Consider the following 24,646-nt stretch of genomic DNA (forward strand, 5'->3'; position numbering starts at 1 on the left):
AAAAATCTGACTTTTGGCAATTCACTCAAAAATGATGCCAGAAGCTTGCAAATGCTCCCCTGAAAGGTTTGGAAGTGGAAACAGAAGGCTTTTTATCACAGGACAAGAAATCAGCCCTCAACAACTTAACCGGCGGAAAATATTTTGTTGAAAAAATCCCTAAGCCCCGGGGTCAGAATTTCAGCAAAAATCTGACTTTTGGCAATTCACTCAAAAATGATGCCAGAAGCTTGCAAATTCTCCCCTGAAAGGTTTGGCAGTGGAAACAGAAGGCTTTTTATCACAGGACAAGAAATCAGCCCTCAACAACTTAACCGGCGGAAAATATTTTTTTGAAAAAATCCCTAAGCAAAAATCTGACTTTTGGCAATTCACTCAAAAATGATGCCAGAAGCTTGCAAATGCTCCCCTGAAAGGTTTGGCAGTTGAAACAGAAGGCTTTTTACCACAGAACAAGAAATCAGCCCTCACCAACTTAACCGGCGTAAAATATTATTTTGAAAAAATCCCTAAGCCCCTGGGTCACAATTTCAGCAAAAATCTGACTTTTGGCAATTCACTCAAAAATGATGCCAGAAGCTTGCAAATTCTCCCCTGAAAGGTTTCGCAGTGGAAACAGAAGGCTTTTAATCACAGGACAAGAAATCAGCCCTCAACAACTTAACCGGCGGAAAATATTTTTTTGAAAAAATCCCTAAGCCTCGCGGTCAGAATTTCAGCAAAAATCTTACTTTTGGCAATTCACTCAAAATGATGCCAGAAGCTTGCAAATGCTCCCCTGAAAGGTTTGGCAGTCGAAACAGAAGGCTTTTTATCACAGGACAAGAAATCAGCCCTCAACAACTTAACCGGTTAAGTTTTTTTTTTGAAAAAAACCCTAAGCCCCGGGGTCACAATTTCAGCAAAAATCTGACTTTTGGCAATTCATTCAAAAATGATGCCAGAAGCTTGCGAATGCTCCCCTGAACGGTTTGGGAGTCGAAACAGAAGGCTTTTTATCACAGGTCAAGAAATCAGCCCTCAACAACTTAACCGGCGCAAAATATTTTTTTGAAAAAATCCCTAAGCCCCTGGGTCACAATTTCAGCAAAAATCTGACTTTGGGCAATTCACTCAAAAATGATGCCAGAAGCTTGCAAATGCTCCCCTGAAAGGTTTGGAAGTGGAAACAGAAGGCTTTTAATCACAGGACAAGAAATCAGCCCTCAACAACTTAACCGGCGGAAAATATTTTGTTGAAAAAATCCCTAAGCCCCGGGGTCAGAATTTCAGCAAAAATCTGACTTTTGGCAATTCACTCAAAAATGATGCCAGAAGCTTGCAAATGCTCCCCTGAAACCGTTGGCGATGGAAACAGAAGGCTTTTAATCACAGGACAAGAAATCAGCCCTCAACAACTTAACCGGCGGAAAATATTTTTTTGAAAAAATCCCTAAGCCCCGGGGTCAGAATTTCAGCAAAAATCTGACTTTTGGCAATTCACTCAAAAATGATGCCAGAAGCTTGCAAATGCTCCCCTGAAAGGTTTGGCAGTCGAAACAGAAGGCTTTTTATCACAGGACAAGAAATCAGCCCTCAACAACTTAACTGGCGGAAAATATTTTTTTGAAAAAATCCCTAAGCCTCGGGGTCAGAATTTCAGAAAAAATCTTACTTTTGGCAATTCACTCAAAAATGATGCCAGAAGCTTGCAAATGCTCCCCTGAAAGGTTTGGCAGTCGAAACAGAAGGCTTTTTATCACAGGACAAGAAATCAGCCCTCAACAACTTAACCGGTGGAAAATATTTTTTTGAAAAAATCCCTAAGCCCCGGGGTCAGAATTTCAGCAAAAATCTGACTTTTGGCAATTCACTCAAAAATGATGCCAGAAGCTTGCAAATGCTCCCCTGAAACCGTTGGCGATGGCAACAGAAGGCTTTTTATCACAGGTCAAGAAATCAGCCCTCAACAACTTAACCGGCGCAAAATATTTTTTTGAAAAAATCCCTAAGCCCCTGGGTCACAATTTCAGCAAAAATCTGACTTTGGGCAATTCACTCAAAAATGATGCCAGAAGCTTGCAAATGCTCCCCTGAAAGGTTTGGAAGTGGAAACAGAAGGCTTTTAATCACAGGACAAGAAATCAGCCCTCAACAACTTAACCGGCGGAAAATATTTTGTTGAAAAAATCCCTAAGCCCCGGGGTCAGAATTTCAGCAAAAATCTGACTTTTGGCAATTCACTCAAAAATGATGCCAGAAGCTTGCAAATGCTCCCCTGAAACCGTTGGCGATGGAAACAGAAGGCTTTTAATCACAGGACAAGAAATCAGCCCTCAACAACTTAACCGGCGGAAAATATTTTTTTGAAAAAATCCCTAAGCCCCGGGGTCAGAATTTCAGCAAAAATCTGACTTTTGGCAATTCACTCAAAAATGATGCCAGAAGCTTGCAAATGCTCCCCTGAAAGGTTTGGCAGTCGAAACAGAAGGCTTTTTATCACAGGACAAGAAATCAGCCCTCAACAACTTAACTGGCGGAAAATATTTTTTTGAAAAAATCCCTAAGCCTCGGGGTCAGAATTTCAGAAAAAATCTTACTTTTGGCAATTCACTCAAAAATGATGCCAGAAGCTTGCAAATGCTCCCCTGAAAGGTTTGGCAGTCAAAACAGAAGGCTTTTTATCACAGGACAAGAAATCAGCCCTCAACAACTTAACCGGTGGAAAATATTTTTTTGAAAAAAACCCTAAGCCCCGGACTCACAATTTCAGCAAAAATCTGACTTTTGGCGATTCACTCAAAAATGATGCCAGCACTTGCGAATGTTCCCCTGAAAGGTTTGGCAGTCGAAACAGAAGGCTTTTTATCACAGGACAAGAAATCAGCCCTCAACAACTTATCCGGCGCAAATTTTTTTTTGAAAAAATCCCTAAGCCCCGGGGTCAGAATTTCAGCAAAAATCTGACTTTTGGCAATTCACTCAAAAATGATGCCAGAAGCTTGCAAATGCTCCCCTGAAAGGTTTGGCAGTCGAAACAGAAGGCTTTTTACCACAGAACAAGAAATCAGCCCTCACCAACTTAACCGGCGGAAAATATTTTTTTGAAAAAATCGCTAAGCCCCTGGGTCAGAATTTCAGCAAAAATCTGACTTTTGGCAATTCACTCAAAAATGATGCCAGAAGCTTGCAAATTCTCCCCTGAAAGGTTTGGCAGTGGAAACAGAAGGCTTTTTATCACAGGAAAATCAGCCCTGACCAACTTAACCGGCGGAAAATATTTTTTTGAAAAAATCCCTAAGCCCCTGGGTCACAATTTCAGCAAAAATCTGACTTTTGGCAATTCACTCAAAAATGATGCCAGAAGCTTGCGAATGCTCCCCTGAACGGTTTGGGAGTCGAAACAGAAGGCTTTTTATCACAGGTCAAGAAATCAGCCCTCAACAACCTCAAAATATTTTTTTGAAAAAATCCCTAAGCAAAAATCTGACTTTTGGCGATTCACTCAAAAATGGTGCCAACCGGTTGCAACTGCTCCCATGAAACTGATGGCGATGGAAACAGAAGGCTTTTAATCACAGGACAAGAAATCAGCCCTCAACAACTTAACCGGCGCAAAATATTTTTTAAAAAAAATCCCTAAGCCCCGGGGTCACAATTTCAGCAAAAATCTGACTTTTGGCAATTCACTCAAAAATGATGCCAGAAGCTTGCGAATGCTCCCCTGAACGGTTTGGGAGTCGAAACAGAAGGCTTTTTATCACAGGTCAAGAAATCAGCCCTCAACAACTTAACCGGCGCAAAATATTTTTTTGAAAAAATCCCTAAGCAAAAATCTGACTTTTGGCAATTCACTCAAAAATGATGCCAGAAGCTTGCAAATGCTCCCCTGAAAGGTTTGGCAGTTGAAACAGAAGGCTTTTTACCACAGAACAAGAAATCAGCCCTCACCAACTTAACCGGCGGAAAATATTTTTTTGAAAAAATCCCTAAGCCCCTGGGTCACAATTTCAGCAAAAATCTGACTTTTGGCAATTCACTCAAAAATGATACCAGAAGCTTGCAAATGCTCCCCTGAAACCGTTGGCGATGGCAACAGAAGGCTTTTTATCACAGGACAAGAAATCAGCCCTCAACAACTTATCCGGCGCAATTTTTTTTTTTGAAAAAATCCCTAAGCCCCGGGGTCAGAATTTCAGCAAAAATCTGACTTTTGGCAATTCACTCAAAAATGATGCCAGAAGCTTGCAATTGCTCCCCTGAAAGGTTTGGCAGTGGAAACAGAAGGCTTTTTATCACAGGACAAGAAATCAGCCCTCAACAACTTAACCGGCGGAAAATATTTTGTTGAAAAAATCCCTAAGCCCCGGGGTCACAATTTCAGCAAAAATCTGACTTTTGGCAATTCACTCAAAAATGATGCCAGAAGCTTGCGAATGCTCCCCTGAACGGTTTGGGAGTCGAAACAGAAGGCTTTTTATCACAGGTCAAGAAATCAGCCCTCAACAACTTAACCGGCGCAAAATATTTTTTTGAAAAAATCCCTAAGCAAAAATCTGACTTTTGGCAATTCACTCAAAAATGATGCCAGAAGCTTGCAAATGCTCCCCTGAAAGGTTTGGCAGTTGAAACAGAAGGCTTTTTACCACAGAACAAGAAATCAGCCCTCACCAACTTAACCGGCGTAAAATATTTTTTTGAAAAAATCCCTAAGCCCCTGGGTCACAATTTCAGCAAAAATCTGACTTTTGGCAATTCACTCAAAAATGATGCCAGAAGCTTGCAAATTCTCCCCTGAAAGGTTTCGCAGTGGAAACAGAAGGCTTTTAATCACAGGACAAGAAATCAGCCCTCAACAACTTAACCGGCGGAAAATATTTTTTTGAAAAAATCCCTAAGCCTCGCGGTCAGAATTTCAGCAAAAATCTTACTTTTGGCAATTCACTCAAAATGATGCCAGAAGCTTGCAAATGCTCCCCTGAAAGGTTTGGCAGTCGAAACAGAAGGCTTTTTATCACAGGACAAGAAATCAGCCCTCAACAACTTAACCGGTTAAGTTTTTTTTTTTGAAAAAAACCCTAAGCCCCGGGGTCACAATTTCAGCAAAAATCTGACTTTTGGCAATTCATTCAAAAATGATGCCAGAAGCTTGCGAATGCTCCCCTGAACGGTTTGGGAGTCGAAACAGAAGGCTTTTTATCACAGGTCAAGAAATCAGCCCTCAACAACTTAACCGGCGCAAAATATTTTTTTGAAAAAATCCCTAAGCCCCTGGGTTACAATTTCAGCAAAAATCTGACTTTGGGCAATTCACTCAAAAATGATGCCAGAAGCTTGCAAATGCTCCCCTGAAAGGTTTGGAAGTGGAAACAGAAGGCTTTTAATCACAGGACAAGAAATCAGCCCTCAACAACTTAACCGGCGGAAAATATTTTGTTGAAAAAATCCCTAAGCCCCGGGGTCAGAATTTCAGCAAAAATCTGACTTTTGGCAATTCACTCAAAAATGATGCCAGAAGCTTGCAAATGCTCCCCTGAAACCGTTGGCGATGGAAACAGAAGGCTTTTAATCACAGGACAAGAAATCAGCCCTCAACAACTTAACCGGCGGAAAATATTTTTTTGAAAAAATCCCTAAGCCCCGGGGTCAGAATTTCAGCAAAAATCTGACTTTTGGCAATTCACTCAAAAATGATGCCAGAAGCTTGCAAATGCTCCCCTGAAAGGTTTGGCAGTCGAAACAGAAGGCTTTTTATCACAGGACAAGAAATCAGCCCTCAACAACTTAACTGGCGGAAAATATTTTTTTGAAAAAATCCCTAAGCCTCGGGGTCAGAATTTCAGAAAAAATCTTACTTTTGGCAATTCACTCAAAAATGATGCCAGAAGCTTGCAAATGCTCCCCTGAAAGGTTTGGCAGTCGAAACAGAAGGCTTTTTATCACAGGACAAGAAATCAGCCCTCAACAACTTAACCGGTGGAAAATATTTTTTTGAAAAAATCCCTAAGCCCCGGGGTCAGAATTTCAGCAAAAATCTGACTTTTGGCAATTCACTCAAAAATGATGCCAGAAGCTTGCAAATGCTCCCCTGAAACCGTTGGCGATGGCAACAGAAGGCTTTTTATCACAGGACAAGAAATCAGCCCTCAACAACTTAACCGGTGGAAAATATTTTTTTGAAAAAATCCCTAAGCCCCGGGGTCAGAATTTCAGCAAAAATCTGACTTTTGGCAATTCACTCAAAAATGATGCCAGAAGCTTGCAAATGCTCCCCTGAAAGGTTTGGCAGTCGAAACAGAAGGCTTTTTATCACAGGACAAGAAATCAGCCCTCAACAACTTATCCGGCGCAAATATTTTTTTGAAAAAATCGCTAAGCCCCGGGGTCAGAATTTCAGCAAAAATCTGACTTTTGGCAATTCACTCAAAAATGATGCCAGAAGCTTGCAAATTCTCCCCTGAAAGGTTTGGCAGTGGAAACAGAACGCTTTTTATCACAGGACAAGAAATCAGCCCTCAACAACTTAACTGGCGGAAAATATTTTTTTGAAAAAATCCCTAAGCCTCGGGGTCAGAATTTCAGAAAAAATCTTACTTTTGGCAATTCACTCAAAAATGATGCCAGAAGCTTGCAAATGCTCCCCTGAAAGGTTTGGCAGTCGAAACAGAAGGCTTTTTATCACAGGACAAGAAATCAGCCCTCAACAACTTAACCGGTGGAAAATATTTTTTTGAAAAAATCCCTAAGCCCCGGGGTCAGAATTTCAGCAAAAATCTGACTTTTGGCAATTCACTCAAAAATGATGCCAGAAGCTTGCAAATGCTCCCCTGAAACCGTTGGCGATGGAAACAGAAGGCTTTTTATCACAGGACAAGAAATCAGCCCTCAACAACTTAACCGGTGGAAAATATTTTTTTGAAAAAATCACTAAGCCCCGGGGTCAGAATTTCAGCAAAAATCTGACTTTTGGCAATTTACTCAAAAATGATGCCAGAAACTTGCAAATGCTCCCCTGAAAGGTTTGGCAGTCAAAACAGAAGGCTTTTTATCACAGGCCAAGAAATCAGCCCTCAACAACTTAAGCGGAAAATATTTTTTTGAAAAAATCCCTAAGCCTCGGGGTCAGAATTTCAGAAAAAATCTTACTTTTGGCAATTCACTCAAAAATGATGCCAGAAGCTTGCAAATGCTCCCCTGAAAGGTTTGGCAGTCGAAACAGAAGGCTTTTTATCACAGGACAAGAAATCAGCCCTCAACAACTTAACCGGTGGAAAATATTTTTTTGAAAAAATCCCTAAGCCCCGGGGTCAGAATTTCAGCAAAAATCTGACTTTTGGCAATTCACTCAAAAATGATGCCAGAAGCTAGCAAATGCTCCCATGAAACCGTTGGCGATGGAAACAGAAGGCTTTTAATCACAGGAGAACAAATCAGCACTCAACAACTTATCCGGCGCAAAATATTTTTTTGAAAAAAACCCTAAGCCCCGGGGTCAAAATTTCAGCAAAAATCTGACTTTTGGCAATTCACTCAAAAATGATGCCAGAAGCTTGCGAATGCTCCCCAGAAAGGTTTGGAAGTCGAAACAGAAGGCTTTTTATCACAGGTCAAGAAATCAGCCCTCAACAACTTAACCGGCGCAAAATATTTTTGTGAAAAAATCCCTAAGCAAAAATCTGACTTTTGGCAATTCACTCAAAAATGATGCCAGCGCTTGCGAATGCTCCCCTGAAAGGTTTGGCAGTCGAAACAGAAGGCTTTTTATCACAGGACAAGAAATCAGCCCTCAACAACTTATCCGGCGCAAAATATTTTTTTGAAAAAATCCCTAAGCCCCGGGGTCAGAATTTCAGCAAAAATCTGACTTTTGGCAATCGACTCAAAAAGGCCAGAAGCTTGCAAATGCTCCCCTGAAACCGTTGGCGATGGAAACAGAAGGCTTTTAATCACAGGAGAACAAATCAGCCCTCAACAAATTAACCGGCGGAAAATATTTTTTTGAAAAAATCCCTAAGCCCCTGGGTCACAATTTCAGCAAAAATCTGACTTTTGGCAATAAACTCAAAAATGATGCCAGAAGCTCGCAAATGCTCCCCTGAAACCGTTGGCGATGGAAACAGAAGGCTTTTTATCACAGGACAAGAAATCAGCCCTCAACAACTTAACCGGCGGAAAATATTTTTTTGAAAAAAACCCTAAGCCCCGGGGTCACAATTTCAGCAAAAATCTGACTTTTGGCAATTCACTCAAAAATGATGCCAGAAGCTTGCGAATGCTCCCGAGAAAGGTTTGGGAGTCGAAACAGAAGGCTTTTTATCACAGGACAAGAAATCAGCCCTCAACAACTTAACCGGCGGAAAATATTTTTTTGAAAAAATCCCTAAGCCCCGGGGTCAGAATTTCAGCAAAAATCTGACTTTTGGCAATTCACTCAAAAATGATGCCAGAAGCTTGCAAATGCTCCCCTGAAAGGTTTGGCAGTCAAAACAGAAGGCTTTTTATCAGAGAACAAGAAATCAGCCCTCAACAACTTAACCGGCGGAAAATATTTTTTTGAAAAAAACCCTAAGCCCCGGGGTCACAATTTCAGCAAAAATCTGACTTTTGGCAATTCACTCAAAAATGATGCCAGAAGCTTGCGAATGCTCCCCAGAAAGGTTTGGGAGTCGAAACAGAAGGCTTTTTGTCACAGGACAAGAATTCAGCCCTCAACAACTTAACCGGCGGAAAATATTTTTTTGAAAAAATCCCTAAGCCCCGGGGTCAGAATTTCAGCAAAAATCTGACTTTTGGCAATTCACTCAAAAATGATGCCAGAAGCTTGCAAATGCTCCCCTGAAACCGTTGGCGATGGAAACAGAAGGCTTTTTATCACAAGACAAGAAAACAGCCCTCAACAACTTAACCGGCGGAAAATATTTTTTTGAAAAAATCCCTAAGCCCCAGGGTCAGAATTTCAGCAAAAATCTGACTTTTGGCGATTCACTCAAAAATTATGCCAGAAGCTTGCGAATGCTCCCCAGAAAGGTTTGGGAGTCGAAACAGAAGGCTTTTTATCACAGGTCAAGAAATCACCCCTCAACAACTTAACCGGCGCAAAATATTTTTTTGAAAAAATCCCTAAGCAAAAATCTGACTTTTGGCAATTCACTCAAAAATGATGCCAGAAGCTTGCAAATGCTCCCCTGAAAGGTTTGGCAGTCGAAACAGAAGGCTTTTTATCACAGAACAAGAAATCAGCCGTCAACAACTTAACCGGCGGAAAATATTTTTTTGAAAAAATCCCTAAGCCCCGGGGTCAGAATTTCAGCAAAAATCTGACTTTTGGCGATTCACTCAAAAATTATGCCAGAAGATTGCGAATGCTCCCCAGAAAGGTTAGGGAGTCGAAACAGAAGGCTTTTCATCACAGGTCAAGAAATCAGCCCTCAACAACTTAACCGGCGGAAAATATTTTTTTGAAAAAATCCCTAAGCCCCTGGGTCACAATTTCAGCAAAAATCTGACTTTTGGCAATTCACTCAAAAATGATGCCAGAAGCTCGCAAATGCTCCCCTGAAACCGTTGGCGATGGAAACAGAAGGCTTTTTATCACAGGACAAGAAATCAGCCCTCAACAACTTAACCGGCGGAAAATATTTTTTTGAAAAAAACCCTAAGCCCCGGGGTCACAATTTCAGCAAAAATCTGACTTTTGGCAATTCACTCAAAAATGATGCCAGAAGCTTGCGAATGCTCCCCAGAAAGCTTTGGGAGTCGAAACAGAAGGCTTTTTATCACAGGACAAGAAATCAGCCCTCAACAACTTAACCGGCGGAAAATATTTTTTTGAAAAAATCCCTAAGCCCCGGGGTCAGAATTTCAGCAAAAATCTGACTTTTGGCAATTCACTCAAAAATGATGCCAGAAGCTTGCGAATGCTCCCCAGAAAGGTTTGGCAGTCAAAACAGAAGGCTTTTTATCAGAGAACAAGAAATCAGCCCTCAACAACTTAACCGGCGGAAAATATTTTTTTGAAAAAAACCCTAAGCCCCGGGGTCACAATTTCAGCAAAAATCTGACTTTTGGCAATTCACTCAAAAATGATGCCAGAAGCTTGCGAATGCTCCCCAGAAAGGTTTGGGAGTCGAAACAGAAGGCTTTTTGTCACAGGACAAGAAATCAGCCCTCAACAACTTAACCGGCGGAAAATATTTTTTTGAAAAAATCCCTAAGCCCCGGGGTCAGAATTTCAGCAAAAATCTGACTTTTGGCAATTCACTCAAAAATGATGCCAGAAGCTTGCAAATGCTCCCCTGAAACCGTTGGTGATGGAAACAGAAGGCTTTTAATCACAGGAGAACAAATCAGCCCTCAACAATTCACTCAAAAATGATGCCAGAAGCTTGCAAATGCTCCCCTGAAACCGTTGGCGATGGAAACAGAAGGCTTTTAATCACAGGACAAGAAATCAGCCCTCAACAACTTAACCGGCGCAAAATATTTTTTTGAAAAAATCCCTAAGCAAAAATCTGACTTTTGGCAATTCACTCAAAAATGATGCCAGAAGCTTGCAAATGCTCCCCTGAAAGGTTTGGCAGTCGAAACAGAAGGCTTTTTATCACAAAACAAGAAATCAGCCCTCAACAACTTAACCGGCGGAAAATATTTTTTTGAAAAAATCCCTAAGCCCCGTGGTCAGAATTTCAGCAAACATCTGACTTTTGGCAATTCACTCAAAAATGATGCCAGAAGCTTGCAAATGCTCCCCTGAAACCGTTGGCGATGGAAAAAGAAGGCTTTTTATCACAAGACAAGAAAACAGCCCTCAACAACTTAACCGGCGGAAAATAGTTTTTTGAAAAAATCCCTAAGCCCCAGGGTCAGAATTTCAGCAAAAATCTGACTTTTGGCGATTCACTCAAAAATTATGCCAGAAGCATGCGAATGCTCCCCAGAAAGGTTTGGGAGTCGAAACAGAAGGCTTTTCATCACAGGTCAAGAAATCAGCCCTCAACAACTTAACCGGCGCAAAATATTTTTTTGAAAAAATCCCTAAGCAAAAATCTGACTTTTGGCAATTCACTCAAAAATGATGCCAGAAGCTTGCAAATGCTCCCCTGAAAGGTTTGGCAGTCGAAAAAGAAGGCTTTTTATCACAGATCAAGAAATCAGCCCTCAACAACTTAACCGGCGGAAAATATTTTTTTGAAAAAATCCCTAAGCCCCGGGGTCAGAATTTCAGCAAAAATCTGACTTTTGGCAATTCACTCAAAAATGATGCCAGAAGCTTGCAAATGCTCCCCTGAAAGGTTTGGCAGTGGAAACAGAAGGCTTTTTATCACAGGACAAGAAATCAGCCCTCAACAACTTAACCAGCGGAAAATATTTTTTTGAAAAAAACCCTAAGCCCCGGGGTCATAATTTCAGCAAAAATCTCACTTTTGGCAATTCACTCAAAAATGATGCCAGAAGCTTGCGAATGCTCGCCAGAAAGGTTTGGGAGTCGAAACAGAAGGCTTTTTGTCACAGGACAAGAAATCAGCCCTCAACAACTTAACCGGCGGAAAATATTTTTTTGAAAAAATCCCTAAGCCCCGGGGTCAGAATTTCAGCAAAAATCTGACTTTTGGCAATTCACTCAAAAATGATGCCAGAAGCTTGCAAATGCTCCCCTGAAACCGTTGGTGATGGAAACAGAAGGCTTTTAATCACAGGAGAACAAATCAGCCCTCAACAATTCACTCAAAAATGATGCCAGAAGCTTACAAATGCTCCCCTGAAAGGTTTGGCAGTCGAAACAGAAGGCTTTTTATCACAGGACAAGAAATCAGCCCTCAACAACTTAACCGGTGGATAATATTTTTTTGAAAAAATCCCTACGCCCCGGATCAGAATTTCAGCAAAAATCTGACTTTTGGCAATTCATACAAAAATGATGCCAGAAGATTGCAAATGCTCCCCTGAAACCGTTGGTGATGGAAACAGAAGGCTTTTAATCACAGGACAAGAAATCAGCCCTCAACAACTTAACCGGCGCAAAATATTTTTTTGAAAAAATCCCTAAGCAAAAATCTGACTTTTGGCAATTCACTCAAAAATGATGCCAGAAGCTTGCAAATGCTCCCCTGAAAGGTTTGGCAGTCGAAACAGAAGGCTTTTTATCACAAAACAAGAAATCAGCCCTCAACAACTTAACCGGCGGAAAATATTTTTTTGAAAAAATCCCTAAGCCCCGTGGTCAGAATTTCAGCAAAAATCTGACTTTTGGCAATTCACTCAAAAATGATGCCAGAAGCTTGCAAATGCTCCCCTGAAACCGTTGGCGATGGAAACAGAAGGCTTTTTATCACAAGACAAGAAAACAGCCCTCAACAACTTAACCGGCGGAAAATAGTTTTTTGAAAAAATCCCTAAGCCCCAGGGTCAGAATTTCAGCAAAAATCTGACTTTTGGCGATTCACTCAAAAATTATGCCAGAAGCATGCGAATGCTCCCCAGAAAGGTTTGGGAGTCGAAACAGAAGGCTTTTCATCACAGGTCAAGAAATCAGCCCTCAACAACTTAACCGGCGCAAAATATTTTTTTGAAAAAATCCCTAAGCAAAAATCTGACTTTTGGCAATTCACTCAAAAATGATGCCAGAAGCTTGCAAATGCTCCCCTGAAAGGTTTGGCAGTCGAAAAAGAAGGCTTTTTATCACAGATCAAGAAATCAGCCCTCAACAACTTAACCGGCGGAAAATATTTTTTTGAAAAAATCCCTAAGCCCCGGGGTCAGAATTTCAGCAAAAATCTGACTTTTGGCAATTCACTCAAAAATGATGCCAGAAGCTTGCAAATGCTCCCCTGAAAGGTTTGGCAGTGGAAACAGAAGGCTTTTTATCACAGGACAAGAAATCAGCCCTCAACAACTTAACCAGCGGAAAATATTTTTTTGAAAAAAACCCTAAGCCCCGGGGTCATAATTTCAGCAAAAATCTGACTTTTGGCAATTCACTCAAAAATGATGCCAGAAGCTTGCGAATGCTCGCCAGAAAGGTTTGGGAGTCGAAACAGAAGGCTTTTTGTCACAGGACAAGAAATCAGCCCTCAACAACTTAACCGGCGGAAAATATTTTTTTGAAAAAATCCCTAAGCCCCGGGGTCAGAATTTCAGCAAAAATCTGACTTTTGGCAATTCACTCAAAAATGATGCCAGAAGCTTGCAAATGCTCCCCTGAAACCGTTGGCGATGGCAACAGAAGGCTTTTTATCACAGGACAAGAAATCAGCCCTCAACAACTTAACCGGTGGAAAATATTTTTTTGAAAAAATCACTAAGCCCCGGGGTCAGAATTTCAGCAAAAATCTGACTTTTGGCAATTTACTCAAAAATGATGCCAGAAACTTGCAAATGCTCCCCTGAAAGGTTTGGCAGTCAAAACAGAAGGCTTTTTATCACAGGCCAAGAAATCAGCCCTCAACAACTTAAGCGGAAAATATTTTTTTGAAAAAATCCCTAAGCCCCGGGGTCACAATTTCAGCAAAAATCTGACTTTTGGCAATTCACTCAAAAATGATGCCAGAAGCTAGCAAATGCTCCCATGAAACCGTTGGCGATGGAAACAGAAGGCTTTTAATCACAGGAGAACAAATCAGCACTCAACAACTTATCCGGCGCAAAATATTTTTTTGAAAAAAACCCTAAGCCCCGGGGTCAAAATTTCAGCAAAAATCTGACTTTTGGCAATTCACTCAAAAATGATGCCAGAAGCTTGCGAATGCTCCCCAGAAAGGTTTGGAAGTCGAAACAGAAGGCTTTTTATCACAGGTCAAGAAATCAGCCCTCAACAACTTAACCGGCGCAAAATATTTTTGTGAAAAAATCCCTAAGCAAAAATCTGACTTTTGGCAATTCACTCAAAAATGATGCCAGCGCTTGCGAATGCTCCCCTGAAAGGTTTGGCAGTCGAAACAGAAGGCTTTTTATCACAGGACAAGAAATCAGCCCTCAACAACTTATCCGGCGCAAAATATTTTTTTGAAAAAATCCCTAAGCCCCGGGGTCAGAATTTCAGCAAAAATCTGACTTATGGCAATTCACTCAAAAATGATGCCAGAAGCTTGCAAATGCTCCCCTGAAACCGTTGGCGATGGAAACAGAAGGCTTTTAATCACAAAACAAGAAATCAGCCCTCAACAACTTAACTGGTGAAAAATATTTTTTTGAAAAAATCCCTAAGCCCCGGGGTCAGAATTTCAGCAAAAATCTGACTTTTGGCGATTCACTCAAAAATGATGCCAGCGCTTGCAAATGCTCCCCTGAAGCCATTGGCGATGGAAACAGAAGGCTTTTTATCACAGGACAAGAAATCAGCCCTCAACAACTTAACCGGTGGAAAATATTTTTTTGAAAAAATCCCTAAGCCCCAGGGTCAGAATTTCAGCAAAAATCTGACTTTTGGCAATTCACTCAAAAATGATGCCAGAAACTTGCAAATGCTCCCCTGAAAGGTTTGGCAGTCAAAACAGAAGGCTTCTTATCACAGGCCAAGAAATCAGCCCTCAACAACTTAACCGGCGGAAAATATTTTTTTGAAAAAAACCCTAAGCCCCGGGGTCACAATTTCAGCAAAAATCTGACTTTTGGCAATTCACTCAAAAATGATGCCAGAAGCTTGCAAATGCTCCCCTGAAAGGTTTGGGAGTCGAAACAGAAGGCTTTTTATCACAGGAAAAGAAATCAGTCCTCAACAACTTAACCGGTGGAAAATATTTTTTTGAAAAAATCCCTAAGCCCCGGGGTCAGAATTTCAGCAAAAATCTGACTTTTGGCAATTCACTCAAAAATGATGCCAGAAGCTTGCAAATGCTCCCCTGAAAGGTTTGGCAGTGGAAACAGAAGGCTTTTTATCACAGGACAAGAAATCAGCCCTCAACAACTTAACCGGCGGAAAATATTTTTTTGAAATAATCCCTTAGCCCCGGGGTCAGAATTTCAGCAAAAATCTGACTTTTGGCAATTCACTCAAAAATGATGCCAGAAGCTTGCAAATGCTCCCCTGAAACCGTTGGCGATGGAAACAGAAGGCTTTTAATCACAGGAGAACAAATCAGCTCTCAACAACTTAACCGGCGGAAAATATTTTTTTGAAAAAATCCCTAAGCCCCGGGGTCAGAATTTCAGCAAAAATCTGACTTTTGGCAATCGACTCAAAAAGGCCAGAAGCTTGCAAATGCTCCCCTGAAACCGTTGGCGATGGAAACAGAAGGCTTTTAATCACAGGAGAACAAATCAGCCCTCAACAAATTAACCGGCGGAAAATATTTTTTTGAAAAAATCCCTAAGCCCCTGGGTCACAATTTCAGCAAAAATCTGACTTTTGGCAATAAACTCAAAAATGATGCCAGAAGCTCGCAAATGCTCCCCTGAAACCGTTGGCGATGGAAACAGAAGGCTTTTTATCACAGGACAAGAAATCAGCCCTCAACAACTTAACCGGCGGAAAATATTTTTTTGAAAAAAACCCTAAGCCCCGGGGTCACAATTTCAGCAAAAATCTGACTTTTGGCAATTCACTCAAAAATGATGCCAGAAGCTTGCGAATGCTCCCGAGAAAGGTTTGGGAGTCGAAACAGAAGGCTTTTTATCACAGGACAAGAAATCAGCCCTCAACAACTTAACCGGCGGAAAATATTTTTTTGAAAAAATCCCTAAGCCCCGGGGTCAGAATTTCAGCAAAAATCTGACTTTTGGCAATTCACTCAAAAATGATGCCAGAAGCTTGCAAATGCTCCCCTGAAAGGTTTGGCAGTCAAAACAGAAGGCTTTTTATCAGAGAACAAGAAATCAGCCCTCAACAACTTAACCGGCGGAAAATATTTTTTTGAAAAAAACCCTAAGCCCCGGGGTCACAATTTCAGCAAAAATCTGACTTTTGGCAATTCACTCAAAAATGATGCCAGAAGCTTGCGAATGCTCCCCAGAAAGGTTTGGGAGTCGAAACAGAAGGCTTTTTGTCACAGGACAAGAATTCAGCCCTCAACAACTTAACCGGCGGAAAATATTTTTTTGAAAAAATCCCTAAGCCCCGGGGTCAGAATTTCAGCAAAAATCTGACTTTTGGCAATTCACTCAAAAATGATGCCAGAAGCTTGCAAATGCTCCCCTGAAACCGTTGGCGATGGAAACAGAAGGCTTTTTATCACAAGACAAGAAAACAGCCCTCAACAACTTAACCGGCGGTAAATATTTTTTTGAAAAAATCCCTAAGCCCCAGGGTCAGAATTTCAGCAAAAATCTGACTTTTGGCGATTCACTCAAAAATTATGCCAGAAGCTTGCGAATGCTCCCCAGAAAGGTTTGGCAGTCGAAACAGAAGGCTTTTTATCACAGGTCAAGAAATCACCCCTCAACAACTTAACCGGCGCAAAATATTTTTTTGAAAAAATCCCTAAGCAAAAATCTGACTTTTGGCAATTCACTCAAAAATGATGCCAGAAGCTTGCAAATGCTCCCCTGAAAGGTTTGGCAGTCGAAACAGAAGGCTTTTTATCACAGAACAAGAAATCAGCCGTCAACAACTTAACCGGCGGAAAATATTTTTTTGAAAAAATCCCTAAGCCCCGGGGTCAGAATTTCAGCAAAAATCTGACTTTTGGCGATTCACTCAAAAATTATGCCAGAAGATTGCGAATGCTCCCCAGAAAGGTTAGGGAGTCGAAACAGAAGGCTTTTCATCACAGGTCAAGAAATCAGCCCTCAACAACTTAACCGGCGGAAAATATTTTTTTGAAAAAATCCCTAAGCCCCTGGGTCACAATTTCAGCAAAAATCTGACTTTTGGCAATTCACTCAAAAATGATGCCAGAAGCTCGCAAATGCTCCCCTGAAACCGTTGGCGATGGAAACAGAAGGCTTTTTATCACAGGACAAGAAATCAGCCCTCAACAACTTAACCGGCGGAAAATATTTTTTTGAAAAAAACCCTAAGCCCCGGGGTCACAATTTCAGCAAAAATCTGACTTTTGGCAATTCACTCAAAAATGATGCCAGAAGCTTGCGAATGCTCCCCAGAAAGCTTTGGGAGTCGAAACAGAAGGCTTTTTATCACAGGACAAGAAATCAGCCCTCAACAACTTAACCGGCGGAAAATATTTTTTTGAAAAAATCCCTAAGCCCCGGGGTCAGAATTTCAGCAAAAATCTGACTTTTGGCAATTCACTCAAAAATGATGCCAGAAGCTTGCGAATGCTCGCCAGAAAGGTTTGGCAGTCAAAACAGAAGGCTTTTTATCAGAGAACAAGAAATCAGCCCTCAACAACTTAACCGGCGGAAAATATTTTTTTGAAAAAAACCCTAAGCCCCGGGGTCACAATTTCAGCAAAAATCTGACTTTTGGCAATTCACTCAAAAATGATGCCAGAAGCTTGCGAATGCTCCCCAGAAAGGTTTGGGAGTCGAAACAGAAGGCTTTTTGTCACAGGACAAGAAATCAGCCCTCAACAACTTAACCGGCGGAAAATATTTTTTTGAAAAAATCCCTAAGCCCCGGGGTCAGAATTTCAGCAAAAATCTGACTTTTGGCAATTCACTCAAAAATGATGCCAGAAGCTTGCAAATGCTCCCCTGAAACCGTTGGTGATGGAAACAGAAGGCTTTTAATCACAGGAGAACAAATCAGCCCTCAACAATTCACTCAAAAATGATGCCAGAAGCTTGCAAATGCTCCCCTGAAACCGTTGGCGATGGAAACAGAAGGCTTTTAATCACAGGACAAGAAATCAGCCCTCAACAACTTAACCGGCGCAAAATATTTTTTTGAAAAAATCCCTAAGCAAAAATCTGACTTTTGGCAATTCACTCAAAAATGATGCCAGAAGCTTGCAAATGCTCCCCTGAAAGGTTTGGCAGTCGAAACAGAAGGCTTTTTATCACAAAACAAGAAATCAGCCCTCAACAACTTAACCGGCGGAAAATATTTTTTTGAAAAAATCCCTAAGCCCCGTGGTCAGAATTTCAGCAAACATCTGACTTTTGGCAATTCACTCAAAAATGATGCCAGAAGCTTGCAAATGCTCCCCTGAAACCGTTGGCGATGGAAAAAGAAGGCTTTTTATCACAAGACAAGAAAACAGCCCTCAACAACTTAACCGGCGGAAAATAGTTTTTTGAAAAAATCCCTAAGCCCCAGGGTCAGAATTTCAGCAAAAATCTGACTTTTGGCGATTCACTCAAAAATTATGCCAGAAGCATGCGAATGCTCCCCAGAAAGGTTTGGGAGTCGAAACAGAAGGCTTTTCATCACAGGTCAAGAAATCAGCCCTCAACAACTTAACCGGCGCAAAATATTTTTTTGAAAAAATCCCTAAGCAAAAATCTGACTTTTGGCAATTCACTCAAAAATGATGCCAGAAGCTTGCAAATGCTCCCCTGAAAGGTTTGGCAGTCGAAAAAGAAGGCTTTTTATCACAGATCAAGAAATCAGCCCTCAACAACTTAACCGGCGGAAAATATTTTTTTGAAAAAATCCCTAAGCCCCGGGGTCAGAATTTCAGCAAAAATCTGACTTTTGGCAATTCACTCAAAAATGATGCCAGAAGCTTGCAAATGCTCCCCTGAAAGGTTTGGCAGTGGAAACAGAAGGCTTTTTATCACAGGACAAGAAATCAGCCCTCAACAACTTAACCAGCGGAAAATATTTTTTTGAAAAAAACCCTAAGCCCCGGGGTCATAATTTCAGCAAAAATCTGACTTTTGGCAATTCACTCAAAAATGATGCCAGAAGCTTGCGAATGCTCGCCAGAAAGGTTTGGGAGTCGAAACAGAAGGCTTTTTGTCACAGGACAAGAAATCAGCCCTCAACAACTTAACCGGCGGAAAATAGTTTTTTGAAAAAATCCCTAAGCCCCAGGGTCAGAATTTCAGCAAAAATCTGACTTTTGGCGATTCACTCAAAAATTATGCCAGAAGCATGCGAATGCTCCCCAGAAAGGTTTGGGAGTCGAAACAGAAGGCTTTTCATCACAGGTCAAGAAATCAGCCCTCAACAACTTAACCGGCGCAAAATATTTTTTTGAAAAAATCCCTAAGCAAAAATCTGACTTTTGGCAATTCACTCAAAAATGATGCCAGAAGCTTGCAAATGCTCCCCTGAAAGGTTTGGCAGTCGAAAAAGAAGGCTTTTTATCACAGATCAAGAAATCAGCCCTCAACAACTTAACCGGCGGAAAATATTTTCTTGAAAAAATCCCTAAGCCCCGGGGTCAGAATTTCAGCAAAAATCTGACTTTTGGCAATTCACTCAAAAATGATGCCAGAAGCTTGCAAATGCTCCCCTGAAACCGTTGGTGATGGAAACAGAAGGCTTTTAATCACAGGAGAACAAATCAGCCCTCAACAATTCACTCAAAAATGATGCCAGAAGCTTACAAATGCTCCCCTGAAAGGTTTGGCAGTCGAAACAGAAGGCTTTTTATCACAGGACAAGAAATCAGCCCTCAACAACTTAACCGGTGGATAATATTTTTTTGAAAAAATCCCTACGCCCCGGATCAGAATTTCAGCAAAAATCTGACTTTTGGCAATTCATACAAAAATGATGCCAGAAGATTGCAAATGCTCCCCTGAAACCGTTGGTGATGGAAACAGAAGGCTTTTAATCACAGGACAAGAAATCAGCCCTCAACAACTTAACCGGCGCAAAATATTTTTTTGAAAAAATCCCTAAGCAAAAATCTGACTTTTGGCAATTCACTCAAAAATGATGCCAGAAGCTTGCAAATGCTCCCCTGAAAGGTTTGGCAGTCGAAACAGAAGGCTTTTTATCACAAAACAAGAAATCAGCCCTCACCAACTTAACCGGCGGAAAATATTTTTTTGAAAAAATCCCTAAGCCCCGTGGTCAGAATTTCAGCAAAAATCTGACTTTTGGCAATTCACTCAAAAATGATGCCAGAAGCTTGCAAATGCTCCCCTGAAACCGTTGGCGATGGAAACAGAAGGCTTTTTATCACAAGACAAGAAAACAGCCCTCAACAACTTAACCGGCGGAAAATAGTTTTTTGAAAAAATCCCTAAGCCCCAGGGTCAGAATTTCAGCAAAAATCTGACTTTTGGCGATTCACTCAAAAATTATGCCAGAAGCATGCGAATGCTCCCCAGAAAGGTTTGGGAGTCGAAACAGAAGGCTTTTCATCACAGGTCAAGAAATCAGCCCTCAACAACTTAACCGGCGCAAAATATTTTTTTGAAAAAATCCCTAAGCAAAAATCTGACTTTTGGCAATTCACTCAAAAATGATGCCAGAAGCTTGCAAATGCTCCCCTGAAAGGTTTGGCAGTCGAAAAAGAAGGCTTTTTATCACAGATCAAGAAATCAGCCCTCAACAACTTAACCGGCGGAAAATATTTTTTTGAAAAAATCCCTAAGCCCCGGGGTCAGAATTTCAGCAAAAATCTGACTTTTGGCAATTCACTCAAAAATGATGCCAGAAGCTTGCAAATGCTCCCCTGAAAGGTTTGGCAGTGGAAACAGAAGGCTTTTTATCACAGGACAAGAAATCAGCCCTCAACAACTTAACCAGCGGAAAATATTTTTTTGAAAAAAACCCTAAGCCCCGGGGTCATAATTTCAGCAAAAATCTGACTTTTGGCAATTCACTCAAAAATGATGCCAGAAGCTTGCGAATGCTCGCCAGAAAGGTTTGGGAGTCGAAACAGAAGGCTTTTTGTCACAGGACAAGAAATCAGCCCTCAACAACTTAACCGGCGGAAAATATTTTTTTGAAAAAATCCCTAAGCCCCGGGGTCAGAATTTCAGCAAAAATCTGACTTTTGGCAATTCACTCAAAAATGATGCCAGAAGCTTGCAAATGCTCCCCTGAAACCGTTGGTGATGGAAACAGAAGGCTTTTAATCACAGGAGAACAAATCAGCCCTCAACAATTCACTCAAAAATGATGCCAGAAGCTTACAAATGCTCCCCTGAAAGGTTTGGCAGTCGAAACAGAAGGCTTTTTATCACAGGACAAGAAATCAGCCCTCAACAACTTAACCGGTGGATAATATTTTTTTGAAAAAATCCCTACGCCCCGGATCAGAATTTCAGCAAAAATCTGACTTTTGGCAATTCATACAAAAATGATGCCAGAAGATTGCAAATGGTCCCCTGAAACCGTTGGTGATGGAAACAGAAGGCTTTTAATCACAGGACAAGAAATCAGCCCTCAACAACTTAACCGGCGCAAAATATTTTTTTGAAAAAATCCCTAAGCAAAAATCTGACTTTTGGCAATTCACTCAAAAATGATGCCAGAAGCTTGCAAATGCTCCCCTGAAAGGTTTGGCAGTCGAAACAGAAGGCTTTTTATCACAAAACAAGAAATCAGCCCTCAACAACTTAACAGGCGGAAAATATTTTTTTGAAAAAATCCCTAAGCCCCGTGGTCAGAATTTCAGCAAAAATCTGACTTTTGGCAATTCACTCAAAAATGATGCCAGAAGCTTGCAAATGCTCCCCTGAAACCGTTGGCGATGGAAACAGAAGGCTTTTTATCACAAGACAAGAAAACAGCCCTCAACAACTTAACCGGCGGAAAATAGTTTTTTGAAAAAATCCCTAAGCCCCAGGGTCAGAATTTCAGCAAAAATCTGACTTTTGGCGATTCACTCAAAAATTATGCCAGAAGCATGCGAATGCTCCCCAGAAAGGTTTGGGAGTCGAAACAGAAGGCTTTTCATCACAGGTCAAGAAATCAGCCCTCAACAACTTAACCGGCGCAAAATATTTTTTTGAAAAAATCCCTAAGCAAAAATCTGACTTTTGGCAATTCACTCAAAAATGATGCCAGAAGCTTGCAAATGCTCCCCTGAAAGGTTTGGCAGTCAAAACAGAAGGCTTTTTATCACAGAACAAGAAATCAGCCCTCAACAACTTAACCGGCGGAAAATATTTTTTTGAAAAAATCCCTAAGCCCCGTGGTCAGAATTTCAGCAAACATCTGACTTTTGGCAATTCACTCAAAAATGATGCCAGAAGCTTGCAAATGCTCCCCTGAAACCGTTGGCGATGGAAAAAGAAGGCTTTTTATCACAAGACAAGAAAACAGCCCTCAACAACTTAACCGGCGGAAAATAGTTTTTTGAAAAAATCCCTAAGCCCCAGGGTCAGAATTTCAGCAAAAATCTGACTTTTGGCGATTCACTCAAAAATTATGCCAGAAGCATGCGAATGCTCCCCAGAAAGGTTTGGGAGTCGAAACAGAAGGCTTTTCATCACAGGTCAAGAAATCAGCCCTCAACAACTTAACCGGCGCAAAATATTTTTTTGAAAAAATCCCTAAGCAAAAATCTGACTTTTGGCAATTCACTCAAAAATGATGCCAGAAGCTTGCAAATGCTCCCCTGAAAGGTTTGGCAGTCGAAAAAGAAGGCTTTTTATCACAGATCAAGAAATCAGCCCTCAACAACTTAACCGGCGGAAAATATTTTTTTGAAAAAATCCCTAAGCCCCGGGGTCAGAATTTCAGCAAAAATCTGACTTTTGGCAATTCACTCAAAAATGATGCCAGAAGCTTGCAAATGCTCCCCTGAAAGGTTTGGCAGTGGAAACAGAAGGCTTTTTATCACAGGACAAGAAATCAGCCCTCAACAACTTAACCAGCGGAAAATATTTTTTTGAAAAAAACCCTAAGCCCCGGGGTCATAATTTCAGCAAAAATCTGACTTTTGGCAATTCACTCAAAAATGATGCCAGAAGCTTGCGAATGCTCGCCAGAAAGGTTTGGGAGTCGAAACAGAAGGCTTTTTGTCACAGGACAAGAAATCAGCCCTCAACAACTTAACCGGCGGAAAATATTTTTTTGAAAAAATCCCTAAGCCCCGGGGTCAGAATTTCAGCAAAAATCTGACTTTTGGCAATTCACTCAAAAATGATGCCAGAAGCTTGCAAATGCTCCCCTGAAACCGTTGGTGATGGAAACAGAAGGCTTTTAATCACAGGAGAACAAATCAGCCCTCAACAATTCACTCAAAAATGATGCCAGAAGCTTACAAATGCTCCCCTGAAAGGTTTGGCAGTCGAAACAGAAGGCTTTTTATCACAGGACAAGAAATCAGCCCTCAACAACTTAACCGGTGGATAATATTTTTTTGAAAAAATCCCTACGCCCCGGATCAGAATTTCAGCAAAAATCTGACTTTTGGCAATTCATACAAAAATGATGCCAGAAGATTGCAAATGCTCCCCTGAAACCGTTGGTGATGGAAACAGAAGGCTTTTAATCACAGGACAAGAAATCAGCCCTCAACAACTTAACCGGCGCAAAATATTTTTTTGAAAAAATCCCTAAGCAAAAATCTGACTTTTGGCAATTCACTCAAAAATGATGCCAGAAGCTTGCAAATGCTCCCCTGAAAGGTTTGGCAGTCGAAACAGAAGGCTTTTTATCACAAAACAAGAAATCAGCCCTCAACAACTTAACCGGCGGAAAATATTTTTTTGAAAAAATCCCTAAGCCCCGTGGTCAGAATTTCAGCAAAAATCTGACTTTTGGCAATTCACTCAAAAATGATGCCAGAAGCTTGCAAATGCTCCCCTGAAACCGTTGGCGATGGAAACAGAAGGCTTTTTATCACAAGACAAGAAAACAGCCCTCAACAACTTAACCGGCGGAAAATAGTTTTTTGAAAAAATCCCTAAGCCCCAGGGTCAGAATTTCAGCAAAAATCTGACTTTTGGCGATTCACTCAAAAATTATGCCAGAAGCATGCGAATGCTCCCCAGAAAGGTTTGGGAGTCGAAACAGAAGGCTTTTCATCACAGGTCAAGAAATCAGCCCTCAACAACTTAACCGGCGCAAAATATTTTTTTGAAAAAATCCCTAAGCAAAAATCTGACTTTTGGCAATTCACTCAAAAATGATGCCAGAAGCTTGCAAATGCTCCCCTGAAAGGTTTGGCAGTCGAAAAAGAAGGCTTTTTATCACAGATCAAGAAATCAGCCCTCAACAACTTAACCGGCGGAAAATATTTTTTTGAAAAAATCCCTAAGCCCCGGGGTCAGAATTTCAGCAAAAATCTGACTTTTGGCAATTCACTCAAAAATGATGCCAGAAGCTTGCAAATGCTCCCCTGAAAGGTTTGGCAGTGGAAACAGAAGGCTTTTTATCACAGGACAAGAAATCAGCCCTCAACAACTTAACCAGCGGAAAATATTTTTTTGAAAAAAACCCTAAGCCCCGGGGTCATAATTTCAGCAAAAATCTGACTTTTGGCAATTCACTCAAAAATGATGCCAGAAGCTTGCGAATGCTCGCCAGAAAGGTTTGGGAGTCGAAACAGAAGGCTTTTTGTCACAGGACAAGAAATCAGCCCTCAACAACTTAACCGGCGGAAAATATTTTTTTGAAAAAATCCCTAAGCCCCGGGGTCAGAATTTCAGCAAAAATCTGACTTTTGGCAATTCACTCAAAAATGATGCCAGAAGCTTGCAAATGCTCCCCTGAAACCGTTGGTGATGGAAACAGAAGGCTTTTAATCACAGGAGAACAAATCAGCCCTCAACAATTCACTCAAAAATGATGCCAGAAGCTTACAAATGCTCCCCTGAAAGGTTTGGCAGTCGAAACAGAAGGCTTTTTATCACAGGACAAGAAATCAGCCCTCAACAACTTAACCGGTGGATAATATTTTTTTGAAAAAATCCC

The sequence above is a fragment of the Podarcis muralis genome, chromosome 12 (genome assembly GCF_964188315.1).
Source record: "Podarcis muralis chromosome 12, rPodMur119.hap1.1, whole genome shotgun sequence".
Lineage (NCBI taxonomy): Eukaryota > Metazoa > Chordata > Lepidosauria > Squamata > Lacertidae > Podarcis > Podarcis muralis.